The sequence below is a fragment of the Pezoporus occidentalis genome, unplaced genomic scaffold (genome assembly GCF_034315485.1).
Source record: "Pezoporus occidentalis ecotype Australia unplaced genomic scaffold, CSIRO_AGI_Poc_V1 ctg7, whole genome shotgun sequence".
NCBI classification, from domain to species: Eukaryota; Metazoa; Chordata; class Aves; order Psittaciformes; family Psittacidae; genus Pezoporus; species Pezoporus occidentalis.
In genome coordinates this window covers 376,576-394,245 of record NW_026916052.1, presented here as the reverse complement: position 1 = coordinate 394,245, position 17,670 = coordinate 376,576, and the positions used below count along the sequence as shown (strand labels likewise).

At 42.2% G+C, this 17,670-nt stretch overlaps 1 long non-coding RNA gene across 1 annotated transcript in view; it reads left to right on the top strand.

Annotated features, from left to right (window-relative positions):
* The window catches only part of LOC134175592 (uncharacterized), a 63,176-nt gene extending 45,786 nt beyond the window's left edge, over nt 1-17,390 (top strand). The window contains exons 2-3 of the long non-coding RNA XR_009969060.1: nt 10,247-11,305; nt 16,266-17,390. This is a non-coding gene — a long non-coding RNA (uncharacterized LOC134175592). The remainder of the gene's footprint in view (nt 1-10,246; nt 11,306-16,265) is intronic.
* Nucleotides 17,391-17,670: the final 280 nt, after the last annotated feature.

The window sequence follows — 17,670 nt, the reverse complement described above, 5'->3', positions numbered from 1 at the left end:
GCAACCTCTCTGAAGCGGGAGCAATTTGGACTACAGTGGAAATCCATGCAATCCATCAAAAATCTTATTCAGATATAAAAAGAACCAATTTCTGTTCAACGAGATCTGACACTGGACTTCAATAATACCGTAATAGAGTCTGCATTCCCAGCTTCTGTTCTTCACTCCCTCTTTCTAGTTCTTTATTTTTACTGTCCTTTACCCATCCCTCAAGTCTGTTTTCTCTTTGATTGATTGCCTAGTCTCTTTATTTACCTTCCTCTCTTTTCCATATATAAGAACCCTTCCTTTTGCTGTTTCTTTTATGCCTTACATTACCTTTCTATTTCCTTTCCCTCCCGACTCTTTCTCGACTTTTTATCATTTTTACTGTCATGTGTTTCTTTCCTTCCCTCACCACTTCTAGGGCTCAGTTGTGGCCATCGGTGATGCTAAAGTAGATCCACAAGTGGCTGACAGTCTTGCAGGGAGGGGATTTGTCCCAGTGTTCCCCCTAGCTCAGCCTAAGGGCAGAAACCCCTCTTGTTCCCATTTCTCCCTATCACTTCCTTGGGGAAAGCTGAGCAGATGCTGGGCTAGGTGCCTCTGGGGCCACCTTCCAGTCTGAGCAGTGCTCACGTTGAAGAAACACTCATTGCTTTGTGCTTGGATGTGTCCTTGGATGTCAGGCACGGCAGTAACTTGCTGAATGTAAAGCTGCAACTAGGGCATGTGGGCAACTAGAGCTTGTTGCTGATACTTACTTAGACCTCTAGTGACTTGATTTTAGTGCTAAGGGGTTCTGTGGGGATTTTGCACCTGTCCACAGGTACTGTTGTGTCTTTGGGAAGAGGATCTGTACTGGAAGAGCTGATTTAAAACTTTTCTTCTCCTGCAGTCAAGATCAAATATTTTGTAACAGGGAACATTTCTTGCCTAAGGGGCTTGACTGTGTCCTGCTAATAACAATATTCCCTGAATAGATTTTAACGTATTTTTTCTTGTTCATTTAAAATTGGTATTTCAAAGTTTCCTTTAAATGCATTTAGACATTTCCCAGGATGATCAATTATCTCAATTCATGCAACATTCTCATGCGCAAGCATTCCCTATGATGGCAATAAATGAAATTCAGTAATAAACTCTCATAAATTTATTAAGGTTCCACAGCCACAGTTCACCACTGTCAGTTCATATAATGCTTCCTTAGTTACTTAAAAGCTATATTACATGCTATTACATTTATAATCCCACTTAATATTAGTCCACTTAACAACCTCTCAAACAGTTGGAACTGAATTTACAGTCTCTCATCAGTGCCTTTCTGAGGTTTATTGCAACATTTCCTCTCTAAATGTTTTTGTGGTCTGAGAAAGGATTATTCTCATTGAAGTGTGATAAGCTTCACTGAGCTACTCGCTTATTTCTCCCCTATTTATCTCTCTTTTTTTTTCCCTCTCAGGTCAGACCCCCCTCATTCCTTCTGTGTGCTGCTCTAAGGTAGCCCTTCCTGTGCAGAAGACAGCCTTAGGCCTTGGTTGTAAATCTTCAATGAAAACATCCATAGATCCCACACACTGCTTGCATAACTTCCAGGAATGTCTTTGCCTTGGTAGCGTTAGCTGCTGTTATCTTGTAAAATAAACCTTACATCCCTGCTTTCCACTGACTATTCTTAAAAATACACAGCAGTCTGAATCTGTGCCATCAGGTCTCTCCTCTTTTATAATTTCGTTTCCCCCTGTTTATTCTCAACATCTCTCCATAACGGCCCCACGTTCACATGGGTCAGGCATGCTGACAGACCAGGGCATGGGTTTCCAGACTGAAATATAAGACCAGTTCTCATATAGTGTTGTTGGCTGAGTTCAAATAGGCTTTGTGTACAAACCACAGTGAACTGGAAATATTGGTTTGTGCTGTCACCCTGGGACTGAGATCAGAGGGCTTCTGAACTTGCCAGGTAGAGCATGACATGGCTTTTGTCATGCTTTCTGCAGCCAGCTTATGCAGGAAACACCTGTCAAAGTTCCCCCTCTCTGAACAGTTTCCTGGGCAAGTACAGAACTTCTCACATTTATGATGATTTCTCCCTCTGTAATGCGGTATATCAGTATTATATGGTAACTAGCAGTCCAATAACATTACGACATCATGATTTGCAAGGATTTTTGTAGAAAATCCTGATGAACCTTGAATTTGCCAAGAGCCTGAATATAGATAGAGGATCTGCTCACTGGGGGCCAAGAAAGATGGATTGATGTTCTTCTGTTTATCCTGCCCCCAGCTTTTCACCTGTGACACTGCACTAGACTGCAGGGACGCAGGCTTCCCAGCTTTCACAGACCTTGCTGTGGGGTCAGCCCCACACCTGGATAGCCTCTCCCACGCTGCTGCCGTTTGGAACCTGACTCTTCTTACCACGTACCTGACTTTGTTATGAAATAAGGTTTTACTGGTGAAATGTTCCAGCTTTCGAGGAAATGCAGGAACACTTTGTGATGCACAGATTGGGAAACAACAGCCTGGCAGGCTGGCAGAGAATGCAAGCACTGCTGTGTGATCGATACCAGCCTGAGATTTTGCAGCTCTGCTCAGGAAGGGGCAGGCAGAAAGCCTCAAAAATCACCAGGATAGAGCCTTTTTCACTAGCACTGTTAAGGTCAAAACATGGTTTTCTGTTTTATAGCTGTGTGGAGTTTTAATTAGAGCTTTGTGGCCGGGAGCATTTTTCCTCCCTCACTTGATGCCATAGGCTCCAAGACAGCTTTTTCATATTCCTTGACAAAATGAAATGGTGCCTTGTTGAGACAGAACAAAAGGGAAAGAACATCTTTTTCAGCAGAGGAAAACCAGCCTGATGATTAATCCCTGCCACTAGCACAGTCACTCAGGTGCAGACACAGACAGCCGCCTCTGGGCGATGCTACGTGGCCATCCAGCAGACGGCTGACTGCTTTTAAGATGGTGCTGCCCCTCAACCCCCAGCTGTAGGCAGCTGCCCTTCTGCTGGAGGTTATGGCCTGCTACAAGGGGATAGGGGGAACTAAATGCATTTCCCACTTAGTTGCTTCCATACAAAACTGTTTAGCTAAAAAATTATAGTAAAGAAGTGCTCATTCAAGACTTCAAGGAAGTTTGGTGATACGCTTTGCTCTCCCAGTCCTGCTGCATGTGTAATACTCTCTGGCAGAGAGGCCAAACATGCTGCTGAGGCTGGGAGCACCCCAAGTTCTCCACAGCTTGCTGCAGAGGGTGGTCCTGCAGCCTCACTTGCCAAGTTTGATCCTGTGGAGATGCTCCTGTTCCCATCTGGCCCACCTGGGCTGAGTCAGCTCCATGAGCAGCAAGCTGGGCTGGACGTTCTGCCATTTGCATTGGGAAGCAAATGGCGTAAGGTGGACAGAGTCAGCACAGCCTGGCTCTCTGATCTTTGTTTTGGAGGAGGTGAGGTGTCATCTGTATTGCCACACAGAATCACTTACAACCTGTTTATTGACAGAATTCTGCTGGATCAACAGGTAAACCTTTTCTGTAAAACTAAGCTGCTGCAATTTCCTGAAACCCCTTTGGATGCTTTCCTCACCTACATTTAAATGAGATGAGTGATGATAAATTTGCGATCTCTTTGTTTTGTCTTTGTGGGTGCTACAGAAGGGATTATTTTCTTTTTAGCACTTTTTTTTTTTTTTGCCTTGGTATGATTGCACTGAGGCTTCCAACAGCTCAGTTGCCTGGAAATTCATATTTCCCCAGAAGAACCATTTGGCTTGTCTGCTGAAGGCAGACAGTGCAAGCTGGCACACTTACAAAAGAGAAATCTTATATTACCAGCAGAAACTCTGTCTTTCATTCAACCTGGAACAGCAGACAGGAAACCAAGGGACTGTTCAAGAAGCAATTCCAGGCAAATTACGATCTGAAATCAGTTTTGAAAGAACTGTGATGGAAAGCACCTATATAATTGGAGGTTTTACGTTGCTGTCCCCTCTCCCCCCTGCCTCCCCCACCCCCCACCCCCCTCCTTTTTTTCCTAGAATGTTTAGTTCTAGAATTAAACCAGTCTTCATTTAGGAGGAAAGTGCATTTATGCAGTTTTGCGTCTTTCAGCTTTTTTTTCCTCTCTGATTTGCGATCTCCTAAAAGGACTTTCCATTACTTTGGTGAGGTGATGTGTCCCGTATTGGAAGTTTGTGCCATTTTGGTTCTTCAGTGATTTCCATGGCTTTTTTTGCTTTTTTATAAAGTGCTATAGCTGAAATAGGCTTTTTTTTTCTTTTTGTCAAAAGAGATTCTTTTGTTCCTTTAACAAAGCATTTTATTTTCATGTGAGATCATCTGCTTGATTCTCTAATAACTTTGTTTCTACTGAACGGAGGACTGTGCCCTGTGGGTACACTTCTCGCGAGGGAACAAGTCTCAGGCAGCAGAGGGCACAAAGGAGTAACACTGGTTAAACAGCCCCTGTTTCCTCCCAGTTGGTGATATTTGAAAAGAAAGCAAACACATTACATGTGCTGACCTCTGCGCCTTTGTGTGTGTGTGTGCCTTTTACCATTTATAATATGCCAAAATTTGGAGGCAACTGTACAAGAGTTTGAAAAGCGAGGACTGATACAGTAACTGCAGCACACCCACATCCAGGTGGTATTATTCTCCACCAAGAGATCAGCTCTAGAGTTTGCCTTTACAGTCTTTGATTACAACAGAAGTCCTGAGGAGGCTGAGTGGGGATGTAGGTTTTGACATGACCATGGTAGCTGAGGCTGCAGAGTCCATCCTGCTCATAACAGGAAGATGCTGTTGTGGTGACCCTCCTGTCAAGGTGGATGCTTGAATGCATGTCCTAGTGCAGTGACTTGGCTGTGCAGAAGACAGGTCAGATGGTCTGTCTCAGGGTCATGGATTGGTCACCATGGTGCCTAGCTCAGAGTAGCTGCACTGCTGGACTCATCTGGTTCCTCCTCAGCATCTGAGAGAGCTCAGAATCTCACACAGCTCTTCTGTTACGGTATTGGTCATGATGCTAATGTCTGAACTGAAATGACCTTATGACAACATAGTGAAGACCATAATTAAATATAAAAGCAACCATACTGTGTAAATCTGAAGTTCCACCCAGCATCCTGCCTCCACTTGTGACCAGCAACAGGTCCTTATGAAAGAGCACAAAAAGCAGGAAGAATGCAAAGTGATACCTTCCCTGCTACTGACTTTTTTAGTGGCTTCCTGAGCCAGAGGCTGCATCTAGACAGTCATGTTCCTTTACCACTGGTGAACATTCATGATTGCATGAATTTGCCTGATCCTTTTTTAAATTCAGTTTCACAATTAGCCTCTGCAACTTGCATGGGCAGTTAGTTTCATGGCTTAATTAGATGTTATGAGAAAAGGTATTTCTTTCTCTTTGTTTTAAACCTGATGACTGATAATTGGAGTGCCTTCTAATTTTCATAGTGGGTGAAAGATTGAGTAATTGTTCCTTGTTTACTTCAGTTATCATTATAAACCGCTATTCCCTCCCCTCTCACCTGTCTCCTCTTTTCAGCTGGAGTCCAAGTCTAATTAGTCTGTTCTCATTTCAGCAAGGCTGAAATCCAGCTCAAAATAACTGCTAAGTGTAATCCTAGAAAACTTGTCCAAATCATACCTACAAACCTTTGAAGGTTATTGTGCTACTTAGAAAACTGATAGACATCTTTATAAGACCTGCTATGAACACAAAAAGCATGTACAGGGTACTCAGAGCAGAAGGATAAACCAATAAATATGTAACATTTTTTCTTATAATGTCAGTTTTGGTCAGCTATAATGTGAAACTGAATGTTCTGGTAAAGATTGTTTGCTTTTGTGAACTGAGGAAACTTGCATCTGGCACAGAAATGCCTGAGAAGATGTCAAGTAATATATGCTTCAGTTCTCATTTCTTCAGAAGAGGTAAAATTAGGAGAGACAGGACTTTAATAGGCAAAGTTCAACAGTGGGAGTTCTGTGGTGATCTGTTGTTTTCTGGCGTGGTTAAGTCTGGCTGCCAAGGAATGGACTGGGTCATTGCACATCAAGAGCTAAGATGCTTTGAAAGGCATTTAGAAGTATCTGAACGTAATTTAGAGCTGTCAAGATTATATAAAATTCTATTAGTAAATGAACCATGGATAGCAAAATGGATGGTTTAGATATGCTTCATTTGAACTAGGTGAATATCGAAATCCAACCTGGCTTTGGCTAAGTCACAAGGAAGATTGTTCTGTCCTTTCGTTATATTCTTGTCAGAATCTGGGCAGATTTCAAATGAAATCTGGACTTCTTCCAGATTTCACACATAACCATGGCACTGCAAGGCAGTATATATTCAAAATAATCTCAGCAGCCACAACACCTCTTTGATCAATATTATGTACGAAATTCTGTGCAAAACCTCAGCAGTGTCTTTGTTCAAAAGCTACTTTTCCACCTGACAGTAATTGTCTCCTACCTCCCATACACGTAAACTGTGTTTTCACTTCCCTGGTGGCTGTTGGAGAGCCAGAAGTTTGGGTTGCTCAGGGCACTCGCAGGGCACTGGCAGCTTGACCACCTGGGCTTGTAGTCCACCTCAGTGTAGACTGTTCCCTTCCAGTTTGTAGAAACTTTGGAAATACCAGGGAACTGGAGGAAAATCAGCTTTTGAAACATCTAAATCTTGTGTGAAATAAAACTGTCTTGTTTTACTCAGCTCTAATTATAAGGCAGATTTCAACTGAGCATTTTGTGATGTGCAGAAATTTAATAACCTTTATAAATCAGAACTTTAAGTTATGTGATGAGTCCCAAAGTTTCAGAAGACTTTTAAACTTAGAATATGAGTGTTGTCCAGGCTGTGTAAGGGGGATAGAGGGAAATTTCTGGATGGACATATGGTATCTTAAAAAGAAAATACAAGCTGAACATTTAGCTATGTGAAGAAAGACCACAGGCAAAGATTGTCAAAATAAGCAAAAATTAAGGGTGCGCCTTTTACAAACCCTGCTGACTAATGAATGTTCAGATCTTGCAGCTTTGCATGTGTAAAAATAGAACATGAGAACGCAAACAGTACCTGAAGAGTGATGGCTTTGTACTTGCTCCTCTTTGGCCTCCCATCCACAGGTGGAAAGCCTGGGTAGCGAGGAGTGGAGTGGCCCACCTGTGAGTGTCCTGACTTTGTTCCCAGAGGTGCTTAGTCCTGGCCACCTGGAGCAGGTAGGCATCTTTCAGGCAGCTTCTCTACTCTGAAGACAATACTTGGTGGACTTAACCTCAGTGCTTGTAGTTAAAAAAACACCACAAAAAGAAAAAAAAGAAAAAAGATGTACTTTCTTGCCTTATTTCCCCTTCATTGTCTTGCACAAATCAAGGGCAGCTTCATCCAGCCGAGTGTGAATTATCTCCTACCTAGTCAGCAGTGCTTGGAAAAATCTTACTACAGCCAGCAACTTTTAAATGGCTTAGTATTTTCCACATTATGAAGGTTATTTGTCCAGTGACTACCACCTGCCTCCTCCTTATCCTTCTTCTAAACTAATAAAAACATAGCCATTAATACATTTAAGAAACCTGGCAGTCCTTCCTGGATCTTTAAGAGATACTGTGCTACTTGGTCATGGAAAATTGATCCTGAAACTCTTGAAATTGAAAGAAAACTCCCTAGTGCAGCAAAACCAATCATCCAAGTGTTTATTCAGCAACAAATTAAAAAGTAATTCAGACTTTGGGATAGAGCCTAAATCACTGTTTTGTTTTTTGCTTTTCTAAAAGCAATTTAATGTCCTCGTTTATCTTAAAAAGTAACTAATAGTTACGTAAAAGTAACTTTTCTAACCTTCCTGTTCTGGAATTGGGAAATATTTGAAGGCACACATTTAAGGATATCTAGATCCTAATGTATCATTGGTGGTGGGATTTTCAGTCACCTTTATGTTTCAGAAGGCTGGCATGGGGAGCATCAGATCTCCATGAGGCTAATCTCTTGAGTAACCTTCAGCTGAACACAAAAGCTACTTCTTGCGGGTAGCTGAAAACAAAAATCATGAGGTTTCTGAAGTGCGGGGCAACTGGTGAATGACACAGGAAATCAGGCAGAAACGCACTGGCCTTGAGCTGTCATCTAGTTGTTCCTTAAGAGTGCAAAATGAATGTGCAATGCAGCTCAGGACAAACAAGTTTTACAAGCACTAAACATGGGTGTAAGTGATTACCAAGGCTGGATGTTAGCAGGAAATAGATCCTGATGTGGCAGCAATTTCTTAACTCCTCCCTTCTTTTCTGTTTACCTGGGTGTCAAGGAACAAATTGAGATACATCATTGGCTCACTCCAACCCCTGTGGAAATGCCTTCTATCTTGTACATGTGATGCTGTATTATGGAGCTGGTGACCTGCTCCCTCAATCTCTGTTCTGTTTTTCGTATTTGGAGCATTACAGGTGTGTTGCATGGTATAGCTATTGAGTAAAGCAATAAGGGAGGAAAGAATGAAAGCCAACACAAAGAAGTAGGAAATACATCTGTCAGGGAATACAGCCTTAATCGTCAATGGGATGTGCTTGAATTGATGTTTGTCAGTGCAAAATGTGTGTTCTTACATGCATCTATGTGATTCCTGGTTGGTTTTATTTCATTCATCTGTACAAAGATGTTGTTTACCCTGCAGCAGTGTGCCCTAGGTAGGTCTGATCCTCCAACAAGGAACAGAGTTAGAGACAGTGGGGCTGTGTATATAGCAGGAGACATGCTGGGGAGGTAGGACTGTTATCAGCAGTGGCTCATAATGCATCAGGGAAGCACTCAGAAATATCTGCAGAGTGCCAGGCCCTGCTGCTTCTACTATAATCAGAGGCAAGCAACAAGGTTTATTTTGGTCAGTCTGTGGCTCTTGTAGTTACAGATGATTCTGTAATTTTGGAAATGGGATACCCTCTTTATTAAAACAAAATCGCACAACTGTTCACCAAGTATGCACAAAGGTGTAGAAATAGTGACATGGAGCACAAAGTGCTTTAACATATAACTTCTATACAGTGACCATTTTGTGTATTAACGATTGTGAACTTCCATGCACTGAGAGGCAGGTTTTCCTTGCTGTGCTTGGTGCAGATCTCACACAAGGAGACAAATAACATCTATTGATTCACCCACCTGGTAAGTAATAGATTTTTCAGGCAATATCCCTGAAGGGAAAAAGAAGAAATAAATGTCATTTATTGCTTGCTAAAGATGTAATGTGGAGACAGTAGATCCAGCAGACATTATTCTTTGTTTCTCTTTTCTAACAGCTATACACACATTAGTAGTTTAAGATTTGAGCTTTAGTGAATTGCACTTGCAGTATCTCACGTTTAACTCAATTACCCACTAATTAGACCTTCCATTAAATTATGATCAAATCTCAGGAACTCCTATAAATATTAAAAAAAAAACAAAAACAAAAACAACTGAAACAGATTTCACTTTCTGTTTACATTATTTCAAACAAGTGTCACAGGATAATTCAGTCACTGGAGGGAGTCAGTTGTATCTTCTTATGAAATGCCAAAAACCTGCTATGATTTATCCACTGATGTGACAGGGAAAGTGGGAAATCAACCTCACATCCATTTTAAAGGCTCTGTGTAAAGGTTCGTCTGGTCTGGCCCATGTCACAGTCACTGTACACCAGTGTTCCGCCACAGAGCTCGTGACACTGCTCCCACAACAAAGGCTTTTCTGGCTCGTGCAGATCATTCATTAGAGTGGGTCAATACTCTGACCCATCACTTAAGTGAACTGGGGCATCACTTCCACTGCAGCTGAACTGATACATCCTTTCCTCATGGTATGCTGGGAGGCTGAGGATCCTGCATGAGGAGGTGGGGCACCTCTACAGGCAGAGACATCCATAGATAGCCCTAAGTCAGGCAGGGCAGAAGCTTTGAGGACTGCAGCCTCTCTGCTGCCAGTGTTCGCAGTGGTGGCTCCTGCACACCACATTGCAGAGAGGCACTGTGCAACTGCCCAGCCCTCTTTCCCTGCCTTTCCACCCCAGTTCACCCCTCTCTGTGTCCAGCTCAGCAAAGACCCATCTTCAGAGGTCCCTGGGGCTGGTCCACCCAAGTAACTGAAAATAATTGAACCACTAGCTTTTCAAGGGACTTCCCTTTGAAAATGGCTTTGTTTACATACAGCTGCTGCTTATGCTCAAAATGTACAAGCTGAAAAGGAGCATTTCTCTGCAGCAAGCTCTGGCTGAGAATTTACTTTCTTCCTTTGCAGATCCCCCTGGATCTACTCCATTTCCTCCTGCTCATTGTGCAATTAAGAACTGTGTTCATTCAACCCAGAACTGAGGCCTCAGTGGACCGGCACTTCATTCCTCTTGTGTCTGTTGTAATGGCAAGTCCCCACATTTATTCTCCCAATGCACTGCTGTACTGCGCTGGTGAGAAAGTCATTACCCTTCTCAGGGAATAGCCGCATGACATGGCATGCAGTTGTCAACAGCCTGAAAAGACAAAAAGCTGTTACTTTTGAAACAACAAAAAGAAATGGGAAAGCAGTTTCTGGAAGCTGCAGCAATTTCCTCAAGGACAGCTGTAAATGGCACTTAGTGCATACAAATAGGGGTCAGCGATGATGATGAGAAAGCCACAAATAAACAAGTCAACAACAATGCCAATGAAAAGTATTCTGCTGCCAAGAAAATACTTTATTTCTCATTAGCATAATCATTGCTTAGCATTTAAACTTAAATGCCACAAACAATTAAAAAGTTATGATATGCTTAAATATTTTGTCATTTTTTGGCGAGATGGCAGACTTGGGGAGAGTGGAGTATGAATGCCATCACTGCCTTGTTCTATTAATCTCCTTCATTTGAGGAATTATCCTTTTGCATCAATAGGCTTATGGCAGCTCCAAACCTCGTACAAACCAACATGATCCCCCTGAAGTGGAGGAAGTTGTACCAAGTAGCAACAGCAGAAGCTTTCAGATATTTAAGATGCTGAAATCAGAATCAAGGATTTTCACCACAGAGAACTTCATACTAAACTTTTTCCTCCCAGGGAAAGGCTGTGAGAGGCACAGGACTAAGATCTGGTCAAAGAAAATTCCTTAGACTGTTTTGTGTGGATATTGTTTCTTCTACTTCTTTTCCCAAACCTTACAGTGTACGTACACACATCCCAGGGACCCAGATGGCCTGTGAGCAGAAGTTTGGTGTCATCTTGGAAGAAAGTGAAAGAGTGAGCAGTTGGGACTTCCTCAAGCCAGAGAAAAGAGCAAGGACAGCATTTCCCAGTCTTCCCAGCTGTCCTCGAGCATTGCTTCTAAGTGTGTATAGAACTATTACATATCCCTCCAAATGTAACCTCAGATTCAGATTTAGGCAGTGAAAAATCTCAGTGAAGACAGTAATTTTTACCTAGCTAAATCCATTCCTTTCAGCAGAGGAAAATACGTACTGATGTTCTGAGATACAGTGATTGTCCTGGCTTGACTGCTACTGCTAAACCCTGGACAAGTGACATTCTTGAGTCTTTTACTGAACAGCATGTTTCTGCCTAAATATTGCACTGTCTGCTCTTAAGGATAGACCATGTTGTTTCCAGCATAAATTTAAGGGAGCTTTGCTTGTAGCTTCCCTGGGATTAAAGCCCTGAAGTTAAGCGAGTCATATATAACGGATCCACCTTCTGAGAAGTCCCATAAATTAAAACCAAGGTGCACTGGGGGAAAGTGGTCTGGCAGCGACTCAACCATCTAAAGGACCTTTCAGAGTCAAGTCCGTTCTTGCTTTACTGAAGGGGGCTGCTGGGGCATTACCTTCGAAAATCAGTTCTTCATCATGACAAATGCTTTCAGCTTAAAGAGCTATGGACTGTGGTAGGCACCGAACTGCTGCAGTGCTGCTTTGGTTTTTGTTGAGTCTGTTGGTAGCTGGTGGCTATAATTAGCAGAGTCCTTTATGCAACTATCATATCCCTGAGAGAAATCAATGCTGCAGCATTGTTTTACCTTCCTTCCCTTACTCAGACTTCTGAAATGCAAACGCAGCCATGAACAGCAGGCTTTAAATCATATTTTATAGAGCTCCACTAATGTATTATAGTGTTTCAGTTGTAGTACAAGATGGTGGGGAATAAAGATGTATGCTCATATAATTGCCTGGGGAGACCTCAGGGTTGGAAATCTTCAACAGATTAGATAGATGTTTATCAGGTGTGACACAGTTTCATTTATCCAGTTGGCTGCTCTAGAAGCCCTCCAGAGGTCCTTATTTTCCTATGATTCTGCCCATGTAGGGGATGATCATGTTACCTATGAGTAGTCTGCTAAACCAGAGGACTGATAAAGCTTAGTTGAGTTCTTGTGCGGATTCTCTTACATCTAATAAAGTGGATGGTTTTGCAATTCTTTCAGAAAAAGCACATAGAGAAAATTCTCCTTCCATATATTTCTCTGTTGTCATAAATCTTAAAGGTCTAGAACACCTCTGAGACATCCAAAGATTTGATTGAAATTGGGGCTGGTTAGTACAATAGTTATTAGACAAGGGCTGACACACCTATATGCAAGCAAGCAGAGAGAGTGATAGTGCCAGCCTTATGACACCATGAAATCAGAGAGAAATGCAAAGCTGATGCAGCAACTTTATCTGGCAGTTTAACAAATGACCACTCATGGGGGGGAGGGGAAAACAGGAACATAAGGATTTAATTATACTGATTATGGAGCGGATTTTTTAGTGCATTGCAGACATGATTTTGTGATAATCAGGGAATGCAAAACTGTTTAAGCTCTTTAACGTTTTCTCCATTAAAGCTGTTAGAACTGCCACTCACGCCTCTCCTGCCTTCCTCAGCACATGTGCATTAAGGGGAATCAACCAGGAAAACCCACTGGGATTTGATGTTCCTAGCCTGATTCCAGCTGATTTGATGGGTAGGGTGGAGGCCACTGGGAGCAGGCCCAGGAAGCAGATATTAATAGATTATTTGCCCATTCAGTGGACTTCTGTTGTCCCACCTTGCCCATTGATGGCTTTTGCTGGTCTCTGAGATGGAAGGTGGAGAGGCGCTATGCCTGTTTCCAGACTGAACTGGAGGCTTGAGATCTCGACTCTTACTCCAGTTCAAAATGATGAGGGAAATGTGCTGTCTGTGTGCTGCCCACCCTTCTGCCCTTTTCTGGGATGTTTCTGGGGAGCTGGAAGAGTGGACACAGCATGCTGGTGTGAATGGAATTAGCTCTGTCCCAGCTGGGCTGCTGAGCAGAGGCAGGGCACCAAAGAAAATACTTTCTTCTGGGGTTTTTGGTATGTTTGTTTTTAGTTAGCAGTCTATATGAAAGAAAAATAAATATGCAAAATAGTTTTTCCCTTGCTTTCTTAAACTCCCTGGTGCCACCCATTGTCAGTGTGTGGTGTACTAATGCTGATACAAGTCCACGGTAGCCGAGGTAGGTAATTTTAGTTTTAGTATTTCATGCATGGTCTGCTTGTCAGAGATCTTTTATCTCTTCTCACACCAGAACACGAGGGCTTTCCTTATGCGATGCTGGACTACTTTCTCCAGACTACCCATGTACAGTCACTCCCCATTGCTCTCAGTGTGCAGGCAGTGGATGCAAATGGTCAAAGATCCAGAAATCTTCAGCAGTGGATGAAGAAGGCAAGGTTGATACGCAATGGAAGGATGAGCCACTGGTCTCTGGATATCTTATTGCCTCGTCCCATCGCTGACTATTTTAGCAGATTGATCTTGTTTCAGGAGAGGTATAACAACTCTACAGTTCTCTGCTGGTTCCTGTTAACAAAACAGATTCTTGCCAGGAAATATTTTCTAATTAAAGGATAAAGGCACAAGGATAAAATCAAGAGGGAATCACTTTTTATTTCCTAGTCTTTGGATGCATGAAAGATGTTTTCTTAGCTCTAGAGTCAGGAAAGCCATATCTGTGCTGATATGTGTTACAATGACTTCATCTAGCTGCTGAAGAAAAGAGACTTCACTTCCTTTGAAGTTTACCCTTCTGAGCGTAGTGCTGGTACAAACAAATGAAGTGGCAGCTTTGCTGTTTGGAAGATGCCTCATTTTTGTCTCAGAGTTTCCTTCCTTTTTTCCTTTGCAAGCTGATGTAGTTAAGGGGATACAGAGCCAGTGTGAACTCAGTATCAGTAAGGCTCTAACATCCTGGTAGTAAGAACACTGTAATAACCCGAGTGGATGAACAGCAGATTTTACCACATTCATCTCGGATGGAAGAGGCTTTATTTCCCCTGGTGTCTCCACAGAGTGTTGTGGTATGAAACAAAAGGGAAATTTCACATCACCTGCATTGAGGCACTAGTTCAGATGCTCAGGTGAATGGACTGGCTCGCCTCAGAGACTCCTAGGTCTTCACTTATACTGCTGTCTTCTGGAGGTGACTCCCTCATCATGTCTACAGAGGGATGAGTCTCGTAACATGATTTAGCACTGCCCTTATGTACATAAAACCATACGTTGCATACACCCTACAGGACTTTTTCAATCCGTTCAGACTCCAGAATTCCTCTAGCTCCCTTGGATTGTTATTATTGGAGCCACTGCATCATATATTTTATATTTTCCAATTAATCTTTCTGAGTTCTTAATCAACAATTAATTTTACAGCATCATTGTGACTATTCAAGACTGATTATTCAAACTTCTTTATTTCATACATAATAGGCAGATGTAAAAATAAATAACTCAGCCTTTCCCAGCCACCTTGAGTCATCATTCATTTCATCCATTTTTCATTGTTAATTGCCCTGTCACTGCTGTCGTTCCATTCTCACTCCAGCGTATTAGGGGAAAAAACTCACCAAACAAACCTTCTGGTTTCTCCTAGCCCCTTTGCCTAACCATAACTCATTCTGGGGTTTAATTGCATTTTTAATTAAGGCTGCTACAACCCTATTGGTTCAGAGTCTTTCATCATGCTCAGTATTTTTTAAGCATGCAATGCAGTTCACACTGATTGGCAGGGACAGCCTCTTACAGAAGATGTAGGGACAGAATAGAGCATGTAACACTGTCTGATCTAAGAACCTGGGCAGGGAATAAGATGTTAGTTTACTTCTTAGCTGTCTCACACTTTGAGTTTAATTTAGTCACCTCATCACTGTCTCAGTGCTCTGCCTGTAAAATATCCTCTCTTATCAGCTAGCTGCACAATTTACCAAAAATACTCAGCCTCCTTGTGCCTTGGTTTAATCATCCTACCATTAATCAGCAGGTTCTTTGGCATGTGCCCTCCCTCACACAGGGACAAAACAGCCCTTGCCTGCCCCAGCACTAGCACTTTCAGAATATGCAGGATGCCAGGATGGCTTCCTTCTCTTGCTGCCCATATCAGCTACCTGCCCTTACCTGAAATCCTTATCTACTGCAGAGAGCCTGAGAACAGATGGAGTGATGTAGATGCCTGTCCATACCTAAACTTCCCCTTCCTCTACGCATTTCTGCATATCCTTTGTGTGACGCAGGATGCGACTACAAGCTCTGTGCTGCAGAGAGAAAACCTGTCTTGTCCCTGCTGAGCGTTGCAGTTGTACCACCTTAAGCAAAGCAGTCATACACCTTTAACACCTAGCTAGTCTAGAGAACACCTATTATAGGCGGGTTCAGTGATTCATTGTTACTTCACTGAACTTGACTCATGTCTGACCCTGTGTTAACATAAAGTTCAGGTTTGTGTTAATAGGAGCTGTGTTTAAAACAGTTGTAAGCGAACTCCCTTGACACTGTAGTCATTAAAAATAACATTATTTCATTTCTAGGAGTGCACAGATTTTAGCTTTCATATCCCAGCCAAATTCTAACTGGAGTGTTTACATTTCAGAATTGTTTATGTCATTTTTACTGGCAACTACAGTTTCATTTCTTACCCTAAACCCTATGGGGATGCTCATATGCTGTATACAGAATGGAGTTCTTATTTGGAAAACATGTTGAGAAGAAAAGACAGCATATAATGTTCAAGGGTATTTCTTATTAGTAATTGATATAGTCCTCCAACTGTTTCTGAGAGGAACTGGTATTTATAAAATGCTCTGAGTTTCTCTGATGAAATGTGAGCTGCAAGAATAGTCACTGCTTTTAATCACAAATGCACCTTATGTGTCATAATTACTCTGGCTCTAGATACAATAGATTTCACAATTCATTCAAAAAACTTAACCAGCTATATGACTATAAAGTAATTAGTTCAGTAAAAGCAAGATGCTCTTCTTGTAAAACAAGCGAATATATTTCATTTATTTCAGCTTCTTCAGGAAAACCTCTCCAGGAAGAAATTCATTACTTAAGTTCCTCACTGGCAACCAGGAGCTTCTCCACAGCCACTCAGCCAGGATCTGACTCAAGCACAGCACTCAAGGCATTGGTATTAGATCAGCCCTTCCCACAGCGAACCCCCTGGCGAGGCTCTGAGGAGCAACTGGTCACAGATTGGAGCCCACAGGTTCTCCCTGCTTCTTGGGGGCAATCCCAGTGAGGAGAAATGGAGCAGCTGCACAGAAAAATTTGAGGAATAATTCATAAATAACTTTAAAAAAAAAATTAGCATTTCAAAGTTAGTTTCCAGAGAAACCCTACCGCTCTGAGAGAGCACACAGCAAGGTCTATGCCTGTGAGTCTAGCTCTCAGAAGATGTTTACCCAACAAAAGTGTCAGAAATCAGACAACTCAAAAATGCCAAATTTTCAGTGGCTGTTGTTATTCCCTGGGGCCATTCATATCCAGTTTTCTCCGAGCAAGAAATAATCACAGGGTAATGTTATATAGATAACTGTAATATCAGTTCTTTCTCTTTCCCTTAAATGCATACAGGATCAGATAGGAAGAGTTTCAAAGCCCAGACAAACTTTCTTTCAGGCAGCAGAATACCAGGATAGGAAATGTAAGTGAGGCTTATGCATTCATCACAGCTAGTTTTTCTGAAGTTGTGTAGACAGTAGGTGTGTTATCATATCTTATATGATCATGCTTTGTGAGAATTTACTGAAGCTAATCACCAAGCTCCCTAGGTTTCTCACTGAGAATCACTACTGAAGTACAAACCTTAAACTTTCCTTACCAAGAAAAAAAAAGTGGGATGAGGAATATATCATTATAGGCAAGCTGCTCTCTTACTAGAAACTAAGTTTAGCTCTAGATAGAGCTGTCTATATAGACCCTTATAACAGTCTTCCAATACCTAACGGGGGCCTACAAGAAAGCTAAAGGGACTTTTTATAAGGGTCTATAGGGATAGGACAAGGGGGGATGGCTTTTAACTGACAGAGGGGAGATTTAGATTAAACATTAGGAAAAAATTCTTTACTATGAGGATGGTGAGGCCCTGGCACAGGCTGCCCAGAGAAGCTGTGGCTGCCCCATCCCTGGCAGTGTTCAAGGCCAGGTCAGGTGGGACTCTGAGCAACCTCGTCCTGTGAAAGGTGTCCCTGCCTGTGGTAGAGGATTGGAACTGGATGAGCTTTAAGGTCCCTTCCAACACAAACCAGTCTGTGATTTTATGATTCTATGCTGAACCATAGGCTCAGTGACTATAAAGCAACAGGTGTTCATAGTGTTTTGGCTCATCAGACTTGGTGCTGCAGAGCGGAAACACAGGAATTGTGCTAGTTTCACAGGGAGACAACATCTAACAATGTACCTGCAGGTCTTACC